The sequence below is a fragment of the Panthera tigris genome, chromosome B3 (assembly GCF_018350195.1).
Source record: "Panthera tigris isolate Pti1 chromosome B3, P.tigris_Pti1_mat1.1, whole genome shotgun sequence".
In the NCBI taxonomy this organism is placed as follows: domain Eukaryota; kingdom Metazoa; phylum Chordata; class Mammalia; order Carnivora; family Felidae; genus Panthera; species Panthera tigris.
Window position 1 is genome coordinate 96934720 of NC_056665.1, and position 19047 is coordinate 96953766.

The window sequence follows — 19047 nt, forward strand, 5'->3', positions numbered from 1 at the left end:
AACAGGGTGCTGTTTTAGAGATTTTCCTTGCGGACCACCTTAGGAAACCGTAATAAAAAATTTTCTCATTCAGCTTGTTGCAAGATAATGAAGCATTCTAGTATCTTCTATTTTGACCAAGACTCACCCAGAAAACAAATTATTTAGAAAAAGGGAAAGTATATGTATGTATGCTGAAAAAATGGAAACTTGTCTTTGTTCATGAGAAATGCTCTGTATTCAGTGAAGCTGCCTGGGAAGCTTATCTTCTCTTTTAAAAAGTAAAATACAGTACAGAACATTTGTCTGGATTTTCCTGGAATTTTGTATGCTTGGGGATCTTGTTTTATTCTCCATTTACTGAATATTTGGTTATTAATATTTCAGTCTTTCAGTATGTATCTCGTGTAGTTATGGGAAAAGCATTTTGCTCTCTAGGAGACAAATACTACATCGAATAGCTCTGTTAACATGCCTTTTCATAAATTAGCAAACAATGTAGCTTTATCTTTTATTTATTAAATAATAAGACTGCTTTCATAAATAGCATTTTTCTTTATTTAACACACACCTGAAAAGATTATATGGCTTGAATTATCTCTCCATACCCTACTGTGATAGGCAGAATAATGTCCCCAAAAGTATCCACATCTTATTCCCCAGAACCTGTGATATGCCTTATATGGCAATGACTGGCACTAAGTGCCAGATGAGGAGATTATACTAAATTATTTGGATGGGCTCAATTGAATCATATGAGTTTTAATGGTGGAGATGTTTTCCTAGCTGCAGTAAGAGAGAGACACAGATACAATGACAGAAGAAGGGTCAGAGACATGCATGAGAACTCTACCCACCTTTGCTAGCTTTCAAGATGGCGGAAGAAACACTAGCCAAGGAACGTAGGCAGCCTCAAGAAGCTAGTTAAGGCAAAGAAACATATTCTCCTCTAGAAGCTCCAGAAAGGAAGGTTACCCCACCAGTTCCTTGATCTTGGCCCAGTGAGACCTTATTCTTGACCCATGTTAGACTTTTGAACTACAGAACTGTAAAATAATGAGATGGTATTGTTTAGTCCACTAACTTAGTGACAATGTATTACAACAGTAATAGAAAATAAATAACATTGACTCAGAACTAACCCTTTGATTTCAAAGCCAAGAAGAATGTGAGGTTCTTCTAGCATTCTAGAGTTTCTGTTAGAAATAGACTGGGTACCAGTTGCAGCTCTTTGCATATGGTATTCAGTTACTGGTATGGAGAGGAAGGAAGGAAGGGAGGGAGGAAGGAAGGTAGGTATGTCGGTCTAGTGACTGGGTAGATGCACAAAAGAGAGAAAAAAAATAGCGTAGTGGTTTATAGATTATACAAGTTATGAACTATATGATTATTAAGGAATATTAAGCCACTACCAAACCAATCTGCCAAAAGAGAGTCTCTATCCCTTAATTTGGAATAAGTATAACCACAATTAGGAAGTCAATATGTGGGATGGTATTATTTTGTGAAGGACATTGAACAATTACATAATTTGATATTTACTGTGGTAGAATAGTATTACTTCTGTTAATTAAGAGAGTAAATTCCTAGGTACAATTCTTTGTCAGAAACTTAGTTAAAATTAAGAGACAGAGGATTCCCCTAAGCAGAAAAGAAAATGCTTAACATATAAACGTCCTGTTGAGATAGCCCTATAATGAAAATATAGTGAACAAACATAAGTGATTAGTCTCAGATCTTCCCCACCTTCAGATGGGGAAAGGAGGGTGCTGAGATGGATAGGAAACACCAACAGGCTAAGTTGAGAATACTGAAGTCCAACCCCACAGAGGCAGTCACCATCGATTAGACAGAGCTAGGGGTATTTCTTCAAAATGATACAAACTCAAGCCCAGCACTGCACCATTTATATAGGCCTGAGGATTATTCTTTTTAACACTGCTATTGCAATAGATCTTCCTTTCCAGAAAATTCCATAATCAAAGTATCAGCATATATTATGATTTCTAAAAATGATGTACTTGCAATGGTAAAAGAGTAAACAGAAGCAGCCACCATTAGATTTTAGATTCAGTGAGGTTTCTGCATAATTGGCTATGTAATGTGAAAATTCCTGGTTGCATTCACTCTTCCTCCAAAACCAACTGAATTCACAGAACTGTGAGTGGCAGTTCCCCTGGAGGTTCACGATACAGATAAAAATATTACAAATTTGAGGAGAATTCCATTTTTTCCATTAGGGACTGTGTACCAATAACATTGTATTTTTTCATATTTGATAAATTGATAGATGACAGAGCCCATGGTGATAATAGTGATAGGTCTCCTAATTGCCCTTTGAAGTAAATTAATACATTCCTACCCTTAGCCTTCCTGCAGCAAGTACAGCCAAGTATTCTCATTAAACTTGCACAAAACAGAAAGGCACCTTCTGGGGAGTTTTGGCTAAATATAATCAGAACATGCACCAGAGAAATCAGAACATATGTACATCTGGAGACTTCAGAGTCAGTACTATTTGATTGCACACTTGTTCCATTCATTTAGGATAAAGTAGTAGCTTGGTGGTGATTGTATTGTCTCAAGAAGCCAAATTTTTATTAAGAAACCAACATCAGAGGAAACTTCTGCTCAGCCTATCTGACTTCTCTCAAACCAAACTGAAAGAAAGTTTTCGATTATAGCTACTAAAAGACTCAGGCACTCAGAGAGATGATTCCGAGTCCCAAACTTTCTATTTTGCCATCTCCAAAGCCAGTAAAATGCCTCCCAATCTATAATATCTCTGTATCTAAAAACCTTATAGCTTTCCACTCCCAAAGCAACACAAAAGTCTTGCTACAGGAGCTGAAGAATATGGCATCATCATATCATATTCCTCATCAACTTACCTCCTTCAATATGTGAAGTCTCTTCAAAACAGATTGTCAAATCAAAGATGATCCATACGATATCCAGGTTCACTAAAAATCAAAACAATAGATACAAATGAAACAAATTCTCTACTTCTGTGCTAGAAAGTCTGCTCTCAAATTATACAAAATCAATTCTTGAAGATTTTTCAAAAGAAACTAAAGAAAACCATTCTCCCTAGATTGTCACTTAAACTTGAATATGTGAGTTTTCCCGTGATACATGAAGGTAGCCAAAGTAATGGGGAATATGAAGGTCTATACTTCTGCTGGATTCCTTCTCCACCCATCCCATCTTTCATGTGAAGGGCCATAAACCCAACAAACAGTGGAATCAGGGGAGCCAAAAGAACAATAACAGATCTAGTATAGTTCAGTACCAAAGGTGTTTATAAAAAGTGTGAATGCAAAAGCAAGGAGCAAATTATATATGAGATTATGAAGATATGAAAATTTAAGTTCAGGAGTAATTGTGGTTCCTTGGCTGCTCTTGGGGTGGCTTTGGTACTAACAGTCACTGAAGTGCTTAACTTCCACAGCAAGACGCAAGATCCTGAAACCAGTTCAAGGTGGATGGGACTGGTATAGCATACTATGTAGTGTACTGTAGGTTGAAAGCCTAGGGTCTAAATCCCACATCTGCCACTTACTGGCAATGACTCAATCTCTTAAACCTCACTTTCCTCGTCTATGGAATGGAGATAATACAAGACAATACAATATCTCATAGGACTGTTATGAAGATGAATGCATCATATATGCATATAAGTCCTCCACATATACTAGAAAGTTAAAGTGGAGTTCGTGTAAAACATGGTTTATGTGAGACATGGGATGAAGGAAAAGAGCTGAGTGAAGAAATTTCAGCATGATGAGGGATCCCTAGCAGCCTGAAGGGAAGACCAAGTGGGGTGCCTCTGGTGGGAAACTTTGAGGATGATCACAAGAAGCTGAATGTAAGCAGAACAGTGATGTTAGAAGACCTAGAAGAATGACCACCATTTGAATCCAATCCAAATGCCACTAGGCCAAATATAGAAACAGAGAACTAAAAGGGGGATTGCCAACATGTGGCTCACTCCCTCTCCATGTTCAAGAGGTTAAGAAGAGAAGTAAAAAGCTGTTAACTATAGCAATAGAGCTCCACTGTCTAATCCTACTGTCCCGGAGATCCCTGAGCTGTGACTGATATGAGGAGGTGCTGAGGTCTGGGGCAGAATTCCAGAGTCGGTCCATGTGAGGAGGGCCACCAGGACCATGAGGCTCTCAGGGGATAGATGCACCTGAGGCATTTTAAGAAACAGATAATGGACAATATTCAAGCCCCACCTACCACAGAGCCTGGCCTGCTGGAACTATAGACCTTTTGGGAGACAAGCTCCTACTTGGGAAGCACCAGCTTGTACCCATTCCACAAATACTCCCACTGGGGAAGAGTGTAGGAAAGAAGGTGAAGACCTCACTCCCTTCATGCTCCACATGCCCAAAATCTCTCCCAAAATTAAACTGTCCTTACTTAATATCCCAAAAAGTTGATAGCATTCAAGAATGGGGTTGCGATGCCATCCAGATGAGCAAGTACTGATGAATAAACCCGAGTGTCTCTATGAAGAGCAGAAGAATATCAAACAGCCATATTGAGTGCACACAGCCCATGGTGTGCCAAACAATGTAGCCGCCCTTCACCAAAGGATGAACCTAAGTAGACAAATACAACAGCAGGACATGTGCCTCCAAAGCGGCAGGAAGCTGAGGGTGAGGGAGATACAGACTCTGCTCCACTCTAACATATCATGTGACTTGGGGAGGGCCCTTCTCTGGGCCTGTTTTCTCATTTGTAAAATGAAGTATGGGAACTAAATAATCATCAGAGTTCTTCCTAGCACTTTCCACCTATAAATCAGGGGTTTGGGGTTTGAAGCTTCAGCCACTATTTCCTGCTATAACAAGATTCGTCACTACATTGGGGACCACAGTGAAAGTCAGGGGAAATTGGTTCTATGCCCAGAAATGGTCCAGAGTTGATCATGGAGCCCCTCAAGGTGGGACCAGGGGGTAAGGGGTGAGGAGGATGATATTTTCCTCTAGCTTAGGGCAGGGTGGGGGTACCATCTGGCATCAGAATGAAGAATGTGGTTCCATTTCTTCCTTGTACTCCCCATTCTTCTCCAAAGCTGCCTGAAGTAGTTACTGACTTAGTAAGAAAGTATTAGAAGCCCAAGTTATTTCAATTAAAACTGTCCACAAGTCTAAATGTGAGGAATGTTTATTAAGAGAAAAAAATTAATTCTGCCATGTGCCTGAACCACAGATTGTCTGCAAAGTGGCCCATGTGGTATAGCCATATAAACTTTATTACCTAGTAAAAATTTGTGTCTTAAAACTCTTGGCAAGAGCCCTCCTTTAACTGACTCAGACTTTTTTTCCCTTGGCTGGCCCAGATATAGAAGAATTAGTGCCACCGAATAACATATTATATTAGGCACTTGCTTTTTGTAGTAGATACACTGTTCTTCGTACCGTTCTAATGCTTTGTCATATAACTTAACTGCCACCTGAACAAGGAAGCAACTGTTCACATTTTTTTATACCTCTTAGCTGAAGAGTCAAACTAAATTCAGGATCATTTGATTCTTGAAAGGTCCTTTCCTCCTTTGGATCTTTGATTCTCTACTCTCTTTGATATATGTGTTTACACAATCAGCACAGGAATGATTATTTAAAGTTTGAATTTTTCCTGAAATGTATTGTCTATTGAGTTCAAATGAAATGCAGAGCAGTACTTCAACATCTCACTGGTTTTGAAATTTGGGTTCTGGCTGACAATTCTTACATTTCTTTCCATTTTCTTTGAATTGCTAAGAAGCTATGTGTGTGTGTGTATGTGTGTGTGTGTGTGTGTGTTCTTTTAAATTTATAGTCAGCTCTGAAATTACAATATAATAGCTTTAAAACAGTCCGAAGTGCCTCTAATGGGAATGAATTATAATGGAAAGTATCAAGAAAGGCACTGAGCATTATTTGGAATGCAGCTTTGTTTCTATCTTGGTTTATCCTTTGCCAGTGGCTCCATTAGGGTATCACTCAATCAGCCTCTCTGCTGGATAGCAAGTTTACATTCATCCATGCAGTAACCAGTCAAAGAAGAGAAGAAAGCTCTACTTTTGTAGAGCCATGGGCCCCTTGAGAAAAGAGGAGCTTTCTGTCAAACAGTTTCTAGTTCCACCAATGGTAGGAATGCCAAATGGGAAAATTCTGTCTCTTTTCACAAAATATATTTCATGTCTCTTCCCTTGCCCCTTCTGTAAGAGCTCCATGAATCATCAACACTAATACCCTCTTCTAAATAAATGAGAAGATATTTCATACCACGGGTGTGATGAAGTGAGGTAGTACTTAATTCTTCAGCCTTCCAGAAGCACATGTTGTAGCTCTTGATTATTTTTAAAAATGTAACAATGAAACTAATATAACAGTAATAATCACAGTCCTAAAGAACCTATTACATACTGGGCACTGAGCTAATTCTTTAGATACTTGAGCTCACTTAATCTTCACATACATCCGTACACAAACTCAATGGGACAGTATTGCCCCAATGTGATAGATGAGGAAATTGAGTCTTAATAATTTTTTTAATGTTTTTATTTATTTTTGAGAGAGAGAGAGAGAGAGAGCGCAGGGGGTGGGGGAGGGGGGAGCAGAGAGAGAGGGAGACAGAGGATCCGAAGCAGGCTTTGCACTGACAACAGAGAGTCCAACGCAGGGCTCAAACTCAAAAAACCATGAGATCGTGATCTGAGCCAAAGTCGGATGCTTAACCAACTAAACCACCCAGGCTCCCCAAGTCTTAACAATTTAATTAATTTCTGAAGATCACATCAGGAAATCAGGTAGAACTGAGTTCTAAGCCCATTCTGATCCTGAGCTGGCACTCTTAGCCAGTTCTATATGCTTGACAATAGTCCAAAGACATTTTGGAAAATCAACAGATGACTTGGAATTCGTGTAATGAAGAAAAAGCAGTGTTGCTTAGATAGCTTTCTAAAGAATTCTCTCAAAAAGAAAGCTGTTTTGATTATGCATGCATCTTAATTTGTTTTTAAGTTAAGATTTACTAGGTGTTTAGTATGTGCCAGGCATTTTTTTCTAAGTATTTTACAGGTATTAACTTGCTTGATACTTACTACAATTACCATTTTACATCACTACAATGACCATCTTACAAGGGCACCTGGGTGGCTCAGTCGGTTGAGCATCCAACTTCGACTCAAGTCATGATCTCATAGCTGGCAAGTTCAAGTGAGTCCTGCATCATCAGGCTCTCTACTGTCAGCAGAGACCACTTCAGATCTTCCTTCCCTCTCTCTCTCTCTGCTCTCCCACTTTCAATAATAAATAAACATTTTAAAAAAACTACCATCTTACAGCTGAGGAAACTGAGGAAGATAGAAGCTAGGTAACATGGGGAAGGCCACACAGTAGTAAAAGAGACTCAATTTGGAACTAGGTTCTTTGGCCCTAAAGTCCACCTTCTTAAGCTGACCCTACGCTGCCTCCCCTTAGTGATTATGGACATATTTGCTTATGAAAATAAAATCCTAAGGACAGCACCTGGAGAAGCAAAAGCCAGACAATGGAACAGCTAAATTGGGTCGGCATAAGACACTAACAGGAATTTAGGAATAAGGGTGAAGACAAAGAGGGACCCAGAATCATCACAAGGACGTGCCACCCAAGTTCAAAAGATGCACAAGAAAATTTTCAGAGGTGGGAATTGACATAGGACCATTCAAAAAGGAGATGTGTTATAATTTATTTTAAGCAGCTTGTTAAGTAACCACCTCACGACACACAGAGCCTTGAGAGAGGGCACTTTCAGTACTGATGGAATGGGGATGGTGTCTGTGGCATAGAAAAACACCAGCAGGCAGAGGAGATAAATCGCAAAAAGTCTGCAGAGATGGCTGGGATAAATGGGACCATCCTCCAGTGACCTACAGAGATGAGATTACCCACCATAAATAGGATGGAGACTCAAGCCAATTTCATTCAGTCTTTTAACTTTATTTATTTATTTATTTTGAGAGAGAGAACGTGAACACATGAGAGGGGGAGGGGCAGAGAGCAAGAGGGAGAGAGAAAATCCCAAGCAGGCTGTGCACTGTCCGTGCAGCCTGACACAGGGCTCGAATTCAGGAAGCATGAGATCATGATTGGAGGCGAAATCAAGAGTCGAGGGCTTAACCAACTGAGCCACCCAGGCTCCCCTTCATTCAGGCTCAATGGATAATCTCACTGCAACAAATGGAGGACTTGGGGACACCAAGACACCTGAAATCTAGGTTGAGTTAGACTGAAAACTTCTAATTTCTAGAATTAAACACTAATTCAGTCAGTATCTATGGAGTGCTCACTGAGTGCCAGGCTTTGTTTAAGACAATAGGCATACAACAGTGAGCAAAACAGACTTGGTCCCTGACCACTTGGAGCTTATACTATAGTGGGGAAGTCTGACAATTAAGCAATAACACGCACTGGATTGTGACAAACGATTTGATAAGGGAAGTTCGGGTGCCAGGGACCAGATGGCAAAGGACCCTAAGCTAACCCAGAAGAGGTGAAGCTTCTGAGGAGGTACGTTTATGCAGATAAATCGAGAAAGCACTGAGGAGAGTCTGCAAGGAGCCCTGCAACGTTTGGGAATGGAAAGGAGGTCACGTCTGGAACTTCACTCAGGAAAAGGAAAAATAAGGGGAGCGGTGGCACGCGAGGGGGCTGTGGAGGGCAGGCGGAGTCCGGTCACGTGGGGCTTGGAAGCGGTGCTGAGAAACTGGGGGCAAGAGGAAGACAATCTGAGTGTTGAAGAGGGTAGTGATATGATCGAATGAGAACTGCACGTTGTACAGTTAAAAAAATAATAATAAGGACCCTAAAGCCTGAAGGCAACATCCTCCGCGACCGGTTCAAGAGCTTCCAGAGGAGAAACATGGTCGAACCTCGGGAGTGAGCCAAGTTCAAGTGCAAATACAAGGTGAAACTCGCAGAGAAGTGGGCGTTCCTCGCGTTATAGCCTCAGCGGGGTACCGGAGCCCCTACCCTGCAATAAAACACCTCTGACCAACAACAAAAAATAATAAAAATAAAGTTTATAAAAGTAGGTGAGGCATTAAAATTATGTTTTATTTTCCTGAACCGAAGACCTGTGGTATTTTTCACTTGATAAAGATGTCACTCCTACAGTGATCTATTCTGGAGTCATCTCTAACCATCTTCATATAGGATATAAATTTGTATGGTGCCCATCAACAAAGGTCATTCTGCATATATTCTGAGGACTGAACCCACAAGTATCACCCTTCTGTCTATTGTGTTTACTCAGATTCCTCAAAATTATTTAATTATTTAAAATGCACCTTCAGGAGCATCTGGCTGGCTCATGTGACTCTTGATCTCAGGGTCATGAGTTTGAGCCCCACATGAGATGTACAGATCACTTAAATTTAAAAAAAAAAAATTTTTTTTAAATAGGGGCACCTGGATGGCACAGTCAGTTAAGCGTCCAACTCTTGGTTTCAGCTTAGATCATAATCACAGGGTTTGTGAGTTTGAGCCCCACATCAGGCTCCATGATGACAGTATGGAGCCTCCTTGGGATTCTCTCTCTCTGCCCCTCCCCTTCTCACTCTCTCTCTCTCTCTCTCTCTCTCACACACACACACAAAATAAACTTAAAAAAAAAACTTTTAAAAAATAAAAATCAATAAAATGCACCTTCAGTGTATGTCAAACACTATTCTAAGGACTTGACAAATATTAACTCATTTAATCCTTATAACAATTCTATGAAGTAAGTACTGTTATGATTCTCATTTTACAGATGAGGATACTGAGGCTGAGAACAATCATACAACTAGTAAGAAGTAATGCAGGATTCCAACCAGTAGACTGGCTTCATAGCCCATGCACTCAAACCACTACCCCATGCAGCCTATCTGATTGATTCTGGGGAAGCTAAAGACAAAGTGGTCTAAGAAGGCATGACATGCACTAGTCATCTGCACAAACATTTATTGAGTCTGGGCCAGGATGGGGATACAACCATGAGTATGGCCTAATCTGTCCCTCCCAGCCTGCAGTGCTCAGTCTAGCAAAAGAACAGGCAATGACCCAAAATCACAATCCATGTAAGAGGAGCAAAGAGAGAGGATGTTAGCACCCAGTGGAAGGACATCTCATTCCCTCTAGGGCAGAGATGCCACCAGCAAAGAATTCCTGCAGAGGATGATGCTAGAAGTTACACTAAGGGGAGGTGGGATTTGACCAGCTGGCAAAGAAGGAAGGAACACAAGAGCACATAATGGTTTTGTTTGGAAAATAGCAAATTGTTCATCTTGGCTAGTGACTAGGGATCGCTGGGGGAAATGGCAGGGTATGGGGCTGGAGAGGTGGGATATTTCAGGCTTGCCTGAGCAGGACTGTCCCTGATATGCACAGAACATCCAGGTTCTCAGAAAGCACATGTTCTACTCATGTAACAGATCACACAATAAAAACACCCTGAGAGCAATGGCCCAGTTGTCTCTGTGGATTGTTACAGTGTTTCCTTGGCCAGAGACCTTTACTAAAATCTTTCTCTCCAGATCCTGAGCCTTTGCTGTAGGGCCCAATTTTGAAAATACAACATCCCCCAAATTCCTTCTCCGTGGACCTGGCATCCAAACCTTGTGAGTAAACTGCAGGTTATCCCCATGCCAGACTGAGTAATACCTTATAAAAGGAGTGACTACCTCAGGACTTCTGTCCCTTTGAAAAATAACTGAACTCTATACCAAGGATAAAAGTAAATCCCTAAATCCCAACACAATCTTTTTAAAAAACTGTATCAACTTCTCTCCCATAAAAGACCCAGAGCAGAGTTTCAGATGTTCATGCATGCATCTTCAAAATACCTCCCACCTTCGTGGGTTTTAACATTTCTCTTCTAATTGTAATAGTCAAAACAATTCTACTTTGTAACTAATTGTTGTGATTTCTATAAGCATTATGGCTAGAGCAGACTTTAAGCCAAGAACATAATTTGACTAACCTAACTGCACACATGTTCATATACACATTTCGTATATAAATACATATGTATGTTCAAACGAAAAGGCCAGGTTGGAGCTGGAACCAAATAGGCATAAAATTAACTAACATGACTTTATTGTATTCTCTACCTAATGCAAAAAGTTTTCCAAGAACTTTTATTTATTTCCCTCCCACAGGGAAGACTAATACTTTTTAGGCATGAATATTGTAAATAGAAAGAGGTCCATAGAGATTGCAGTGTGGCTATGACTTTGTGTAAAGCGGTGAGAGAAAGCGTGGATAATTCAGGAGAGAAAAATGCTAATGAGGCAATAAGGAGAACCCCTATTCCAACCTCCCCATTTTACAGATGAGGAAACAAAGGTCCAGAAAGAGCAGGCAGTTGACCCCAAGATACACCCGTAAGTGGAGAACCAGGACCAGAGCCACATTCTCTGATGTCTAGTTCAATTTTCTCTCCAATTCTTTACTTCTCAAACTATTTTATTTATAACTCCCAGGGGTTCACAGAAGAGAGCCACAAAGGGCCCGCAGTCACAGGATAAAGCTCAAGTATCAAATGTGCTTGAAGATTGGAGGGGAAGTCGTGTTTTATTAATTTAGTGTTTAAATATTAGAACAATACAAAAATAGTATGGATTTTGGGATTTTTAAATTTTTAATTGCATGAATTTTTGCAGAAAACTGCAGCAGACTTCAAAGAAAGGTTGTGCTTGTGGAAGCCTCTTGGACCACCCCACAGATTGCCCAGGGGAGCACAGGCCCACTGCTGCCTGCAGCCCACACACCACAGAACCTGCTCCAGAGAATCAGGGTGTCCCACAAAAGCAGAACAAGCTTTTCTCACCCACCCTGCCCCAGACTGGGTCTGACCCTGAAGAGCCTAAGAAGTGGGCTGGGAAAGGAAAACCTTCAAGTAGGACTAACCCCCAGAGCCTGGGCCATCCTTCTCCAAAGGAAGGAAGAAGAATGAGTTAACTTGCAGGAGAAGTAAAGGGAGGAAAAGAACCCTTCGGGAGAGCTACAAAGCCCAGAAAGGAGAGCCAGCCTGTCAGAAGTGCTAACGCTCAGAAGAGCAGAAATATTTCTGACACTGTAGTGAAAAAGGCCTTATTTTTGCTCTTAATGGCAAAGCAGAAAGGCTTGCTTGCCCAATGGATGTAAGCCATTGAATGAGACTCACAGCCAGACCCAAGGGACCACAGAAGTCTCTTACAATAGGCCCTCACAAGACTATAGTTTAGAATAGAAGCAATACAGTCCTGGGGCGCTTGGGTGGTTCACTTGGTTAAGCATCCAACTACTGATCTCAGCTCAGGTCACAAACTCAGGGCCATGAGATCAAGGCCTGTGTCAGGCTCTGTGCTGACAGCATGGAGCGTGCTTAAGATTCTCTCTCTCCCTCTGCCCCTCCTCTGCTCGTGTGCATGTGCACTCTCTCTCTCTCTCTCTCTCTCAAAAAAAATTTTTTAATTTTTAAAAATAAAAATAAAAAATAAATTTCTTAAAAATATCCATGCCTAGAGAAAACTCTTCCTCCTTTCCCTGTGATTAATTTTTCATTCTGCATGTAACATTTTTAAAAGCATTTGCTGTCTTTCCAGAATGTTCAATGTGTTTGATTTTTTTAATTCTATTAACTTAGTCACAGAGCCTCAAATATCACCAGGAAAGCAAATTATAATAGAACTGAGAAATATCAACTTAAAAGCTTTGGCAAGGCAGCTGAATTGGCATTATAATCACCAGGCTAAGAGGCGCTGTGAATAGAGGGCAGGAGCCAGACAGCACACTAAAAACAGACACTAATGTAAGCCTGATCACTAAAGGCTCTGTCCTATGTCCAGGATGCTAACAGCCAGGCACACATCTCTTGTGAGGAGACCAGGGAATCCTTCTGGGGAGAAACTGAATGACCCAGAGAAAAATAAGATCTAATGATCCTAATCTCTTAAGGCTTCCTTGAAAGCAAGGTTCACTTACAACCTGATCACCTTACAGAGAAGCCAACCTTATATTTACAATTTTCTATCAGCCCTTTTGTGCCTCAGATTTATTTTTTTAAGTTTATTTTTTTATTTTTTGAGAGAGACAGAGACAGCAGAAGTGGGGGAGGAAAGCGGGGGGGGGGGGGGGGGTGAAGAGAGAGAATCCCAAGCAGGCTCCAAGATGCCAATGCAGAGCCCAACGTGGGGCTCAAACTTACAAAACTATGAGATCGTGACCTAAATGGAAACCAAGAGTTGGACGCTCAACCGACCGAGCCACTCAGGCACCCCTGTGCCTCAAATTTAAATGGGAACAGACAGCAAAGGATCATTAGAAATTGGAAGAAAGACTTCAGTATGAAAGAGAGAGATCATAAAAACAAGTAGGAAAGAAGCACTTGGAGGAAAGGGATAAACTGCAAAGAAAGGAAAAGAGAAACTTTTTAAAATCCATATTAAATGCCCTCAATCAGTGGAAAGAAGGTAGGGCAATCAAGAAACCAGTGGAGCTGATAGGATGAGCTGTGTGCTTGAGCATTTGGAAAAAGCTAGTGAGTGGCATTCATCAGCTCTATTAAAGCACTTAGGAAATATAACAACAGGCACAGAGACAAAGCCAATAAAACATGAGATATTAACAATTCCAGAAATAATAAAAAGAAACTTGGAAGGGGCCTCATTACTTAATTATTGACTTTAAATTTCATGGATTACCCTGGAATGGTATAGTCAATCTGAAAAAAAAATAGTACAAAAATGGAAGCCTATCATTTTATATTTTGCCAATACGGGCTCAGCAGTGTAAAATATTTACAACAGTCACAATAACATAAGCACCAGTTACTTAACCAAAATTTGTGATATAGAAATGGGTAGCTAAATACTTTGTTTATGTGCATATGTTACTTTGATAAAAGTAAAAATTAATTTAAAGGGAGTAAGAAAAGCGATGGAGGGGCACCTGGGTGGCTCAGTAGGTTAAGTGTTCAACTCTTGGTTTCTGCTCAGGTAGGTCATGATCTCACAGTTCATGAGTTCAAGTCCTGCATCAGGCTCTGCACTGACAGTGTGGAGCCTGCTTGGGATTCTCTCTCTCCCTCTCTCTCTCTCCCCCTGCTCACACTGTACCTCTCTCTCTCTCTCTCTCTCTCTCTCTCTCTCCCTTTCTCTCTCGCTCTCTCTCTCTCTCTCTCTCTCTCATTCTCTCTCTCAAATTAAATAAATAAACTTTAGAAAAAGCTATGGAAAATTGTCAGTTCCTCAACAAATGGAATTACCACATGATCCATCAATCCCACTTGTGGGTATACACCCTAAAGAATTGGAATCAGAGTACCAAAGAGGTATTTATACACTCATATGCATAGTAGCCTTACCTGCAATAGCCAAAAGGTAGAAGCAAACCAAGTGTTCATCGATGGATAAATGGATAAACAAAATGTGGAATGTTCATGCATTGGAACATTACTCAGATGTAGGAAGGAAATTCTGACACCACATATATGAAAGTTAAAGACATTATGCTACATGAAATAAGCCAATCACAAAAAGACAAACACTTATATGATTTCACTTATATATGAGGTACCTAGAGTACCTCAAATTCATAGAGACAGAAAGTAGAAGAGGTCTGGAGGTAGGGTGGAATGGGAATTCTTCTTTAAGAAAATTTTCAGTTTTGCAAAATGAAAAGAGTTTTAGAGACCAGTTTTGCAACAATGTAAATATACCTAACACAACTGAAGTGTACATTTAAAATGGTTAAGAAGGTAAATCTTATGTTATATGTATTTCACAACATTTTTTTATTTTTTAAATGTTTATTTTGAGAGAGAAAACACACGAGTGATCGGGGGATGGACAGAGAGAATCCCAAGCAGGCTCCACACTGTCAACACAGAGTTCGACATGGGACTCCAACTCACAAACCCTGAGATCACCACCTGAGCCAAGATCAAGAGTCAGACACTAAACTGACTAAGCCACCTAGGTTACCCTACAACAATTTTTTAAATGTTTAAAAGTGAATAGGAAAAAACATCATGATGATCCAAAAATATGTATAAGGTTTAAATTCAGAAATGAAAAAATTGGGGGCATCCAGGTGGCTTAGTCAGTTAAGCCTCCGACTCTTTGCTTTGTCTCAGGTCACGATCTTGTGGTTCAGGAGTTCGAGCCCCACACCCAGCTCTGCACTGACAGTGTGGAGCCTGCTTGGGATTCTCTCTCTCCCTCTCTCTGCCCCTCCCCCATTCACACTGGTGCTGCGTTCTCTCTAAATAAATAAATAAACAGAAAAAAAAATTTTTTAATGAAAAACATTAATATACATGAAAGGGACTTTGTTATCTAGTGATTGACTTTAAATTTCACTGACTGTCCTAAAATGTTATTCCTAACCTGAAAAAAAAAAATTTTAAGAACTATTTTGTTTCTGTTCACACAGAGATAAAACAGTTAAAAATGAAATGTTGCTATGTTCGTGGTTTCAGTAATGTAAAGTTTACTTTAACCATATTTTAGTTTCAATCACCATAATAAAATAGCACAAATCCAGGTGGTCATTGTATGAACAAAAGTACAAAAAAAAAAAAACAAACCTCCAAATATACCAAATGTAGGTCACATATAGGAAATTATTACAATGTCACTATAAGAAAGATAAAAACATAAATCAGAATATTTCTGCTAAATAATAAAGCACCTTTAAAATTGCACAGCTGCATATCCTTGACTATGAGTTTTACCTAATAGTTATCCTGTCCATAATTCCAAAAAACAAAATCTACAAATTTAAACATGGTTTAATTTTTTTTCTATTTGATTCTATTTCACGTGGTGAAACCATCAAGAACTGCTACTGTGGCTCACCTGAGTTTCAAATATTCATTAAGGACCCATAATAGAAAGGTACTATGTGAAAGAGTGAGAGACCCAAAGAGTTCCTGTACTCAAGAAACTCAATCCTTAACCATCTTCCAAGTATGAAGTGTCCTCCCTAGGTGCCTAAATTGGGTACTGATCTTCGTTTTAATTAAGTAACTCAGCAGCATCTGTTCTGGAGCATAGTTTATCTAAGGAAATGAGTGAGGGAAAGGACAGCCAAAAATAGATGGAAACTTACCATAAATCATCTCTATATATTCTTCTACAAAATGTAATTGAAGATTACAGTTTTATTCTATGCTTGTCAAAAACTGGACAGTTTCCACCTGCCTGAAAGAGATATTTCTGATTTTCTACCTCTACTCTCTTGGGAATTCTTTATTGTTCTGTGTTTCAAGTTTTTTTTGAATGACAGATACACTCACTTTTTCTATCCCTTTGGTTTAAAAAAAAAAAAATAATAAGGTAGGGAAGCCTGGCTGGCTCAGTTGGTAGAGGGTGTGACCCTTGATCTCAACGTTGTAAGTTTGAGCCCCACATTGGGTGCAGAGACTAGTTAAAAATAAAATCCTTTAAAACAAATAAATATTAATTTAAAAATTAAACAATAATTTAAAAAACAATAATGTAATAACCACGCACGGCCAGGGTGGTTTTCAACTTTCAAATCCCTTAAAACTAATCTACTTACAGAAATGGTTCAGCAGACTCCTCCACCTTGACTCCCACATCCCCATATGAAAGGAGTGAACAACAGCTCAAACCATATCCCGTTCTCTTTACCAGCTAGGTGGCCTTGAGCATGTATTTTAGCCATTGTAAGTCTCAGTTTCCTTATCTAAAAAATGAGGGAAATAAACATATTTCACAGGACCACTGTGATGATTTTTTTAAAGAAGATAATGTATGTAAATCCAACACAGTGTCTAGCTCAAAGTTAGCTCTTCATAAATGTCAGTTCCCTTCCCTGGTGATGCAAAGCTCTTAGCAGCTTGGCCTGAACCATAATCCAGCTTCCAAAATGCCCAGTCCATGAGCCCTGGCATCAAAATCATCCCAGAATTCACTGTTTTAAGAATTTCAGGTTGGGGCACCTGGTTGGCTCAGTCAGTACGGCATGCAACTCTTGATATCAGGGTTGTGAGATCAAGCGCCACGTTGGGTGTAGAGATTACTTAAAAATAAAATCTTAAAAAAATAAAAAATTTCAGGTTGGCATAAGAGAAGTTCATAGTCTCCCTATATTCTTAGCTTTATGTAGGCTACCCTAAGGACAAAACGGTCAAACAACAGTGGCCACGTATTTATGGAAGAACTCTGATGTAGTAACACCCACTGTTCTAGTACCTACATCGTAGGACATCCAACAAAAGAAAGAAGCTTTTGCCTTGCCCATTCTCTGAAAGTTTGCATATTTTGCCCTCAGCAAATAGACGTGAAGAAGCCCCCAAACCAAAACTTAATTGCTTCAACAGAAATGGCCTTGACCACCTGCCTCCTCTCCATGATTCCATGACTCCTCTGAAAACCATTTCTCCAGTCTAAGGCAAACATATCACATGCCTTTGTAGCCACATTGAACCTCGTCATCAACCAAAAGAACCATAAACTGTGAGCCCTTGTGACAAAGAGCCATTGATGGTATTTATGTTAAGCAATTATATAACATTTACTCTGTTTTAGGTAACATTTGAAGCATTTTACAAATAATAACTCATCTGATTCTTGTAAATGATTAGGTAGATAAGATACTATTATTACCCATTTTACAGAGGAAGAAATTGAGTCTGGGAGAGGTTAATTGCCAGACAGGCTGGTTTCAAAGTCTCTGCTCTGAACTACCAAATCATTCGGCCCCCTCATGCAGCTCACGGCCTGCAGCCAGAGTGGTGACATTATAGAAGGTCTTTCTGTGCATATAATATTAATTGCAAATCCAGAGGCCCGGATAGATGATAAAAGTTGTTTTGCTACAGAATTATTATGGGTACATGGAAGCTACAAATTACAGTGGGCAGAGGCTGGGATGCGCAGTCAAATTGACTTGGATCAAATCCCAGCTCCATAAATTGTGTGTCTCTGAGTTAGTTGATTAACTATTATGAGTCTCTGTTTCCACATCTCTAAATAGGGATCACAGTACCGATTGCACAGAAGTACTGGGGAGATTAAAGGAGATAAGTTAGGTGAAATACCTATAATGTGCTTCCCACATAGTACATGTTCAATAAGCTACAGCCTTTAGATTTAAGGTTCTAATTGTCTTGCTGTGCACAGGTGATTTTTTTATTTTTCTGTGAGAGACTCACAAGTAATGAAAAACAACAACAACAAAATTCCAGTAGAGCGGTGCCTAGGTGGCTCAGTCAGTTAAACATCTGACTCTTGATTTCAGCTCAGGTCATGATCTTGAGGTTCGTGAGTTTGAGCCCCACATCAGATTCTGCACTGACAATATGGACCCTGCTTGGGATTTTCTCTCTCTCTCTCTCTCTCTTTCTCTCTCTCTCTCTCTCTCTCAACCCCTCCCCTGTTTACACACACACACACTCTCTCTCTCTCTCTCAAAATAAATAAACATTGAAAATATTTTTTTTAATTCTAGAAGAAACCTTATAGGCAAAGGGATATTTATACTCTAGAAATTAGAAAGCTAACCATTTATTTCAATACTTAAGTACATTTTCTGAGCATTTAATAAATAAATAGGTATGGGCTCAAGGGCTGTAAACTTTAATTGTAGCAGTAAAGTGTAGAAGCAGTAAAGGAAAGTGTTTTAAAACAACCTACCTGGCCTTTTAAATAAAAATCAATCATTTGTCCCTGGAAATATCATTCTCCTGTTTCATTTATTAAAAATGCAAAGAGGACAGCATTACAGACACTACCTTACCAGTTCAGTGTGTTCCTATAAGTATAATCATATCATCATCCCTTTTCCTCTTTCCAGCCCTTTGGTGGGACCGTGTTTCTGTGACCCCTTGAACTGGGTGTGGGCATGTGTCTCACTTCAGCTAATGAAATGTGAGTAGAAATGATGTGTGTCTCTTCCAGGCAGAAGCATTTAATTACCAGGGTGAGGCCTGCAAAACTTCATTCACCAGTTCTAGGCATCACGGGAGCTCATATTGAGTTGAAATCTTCATCAGCCTAGGTTTCTGAGTGACTGTACACAGATCTCTCCTACCAGT

The 19047-nt window shown here is 39.8% G+C and overlaps 1 long non-coding RNA gene across 1 annotated transcript in view; it reads right to left on the minus strand.

Annotated features, from left to right (window-relative positions):
- The window catches only part of LOC122239598, a 76991-nt gene that overhangs the window by 39041 nt on the left and 18903 nt on the right, over positions 1-19047 (minus strand). Inside the window, exon 3 of the long non-coding RNA XR_006218830.1 lies at positions 2871-2942. This is a non-coding gene — a long non-coding RNA (uncharacterized LOC122239598). The remainder of the gene's footprint in view (positions 1-2870; positions 2943-19047) is intronic.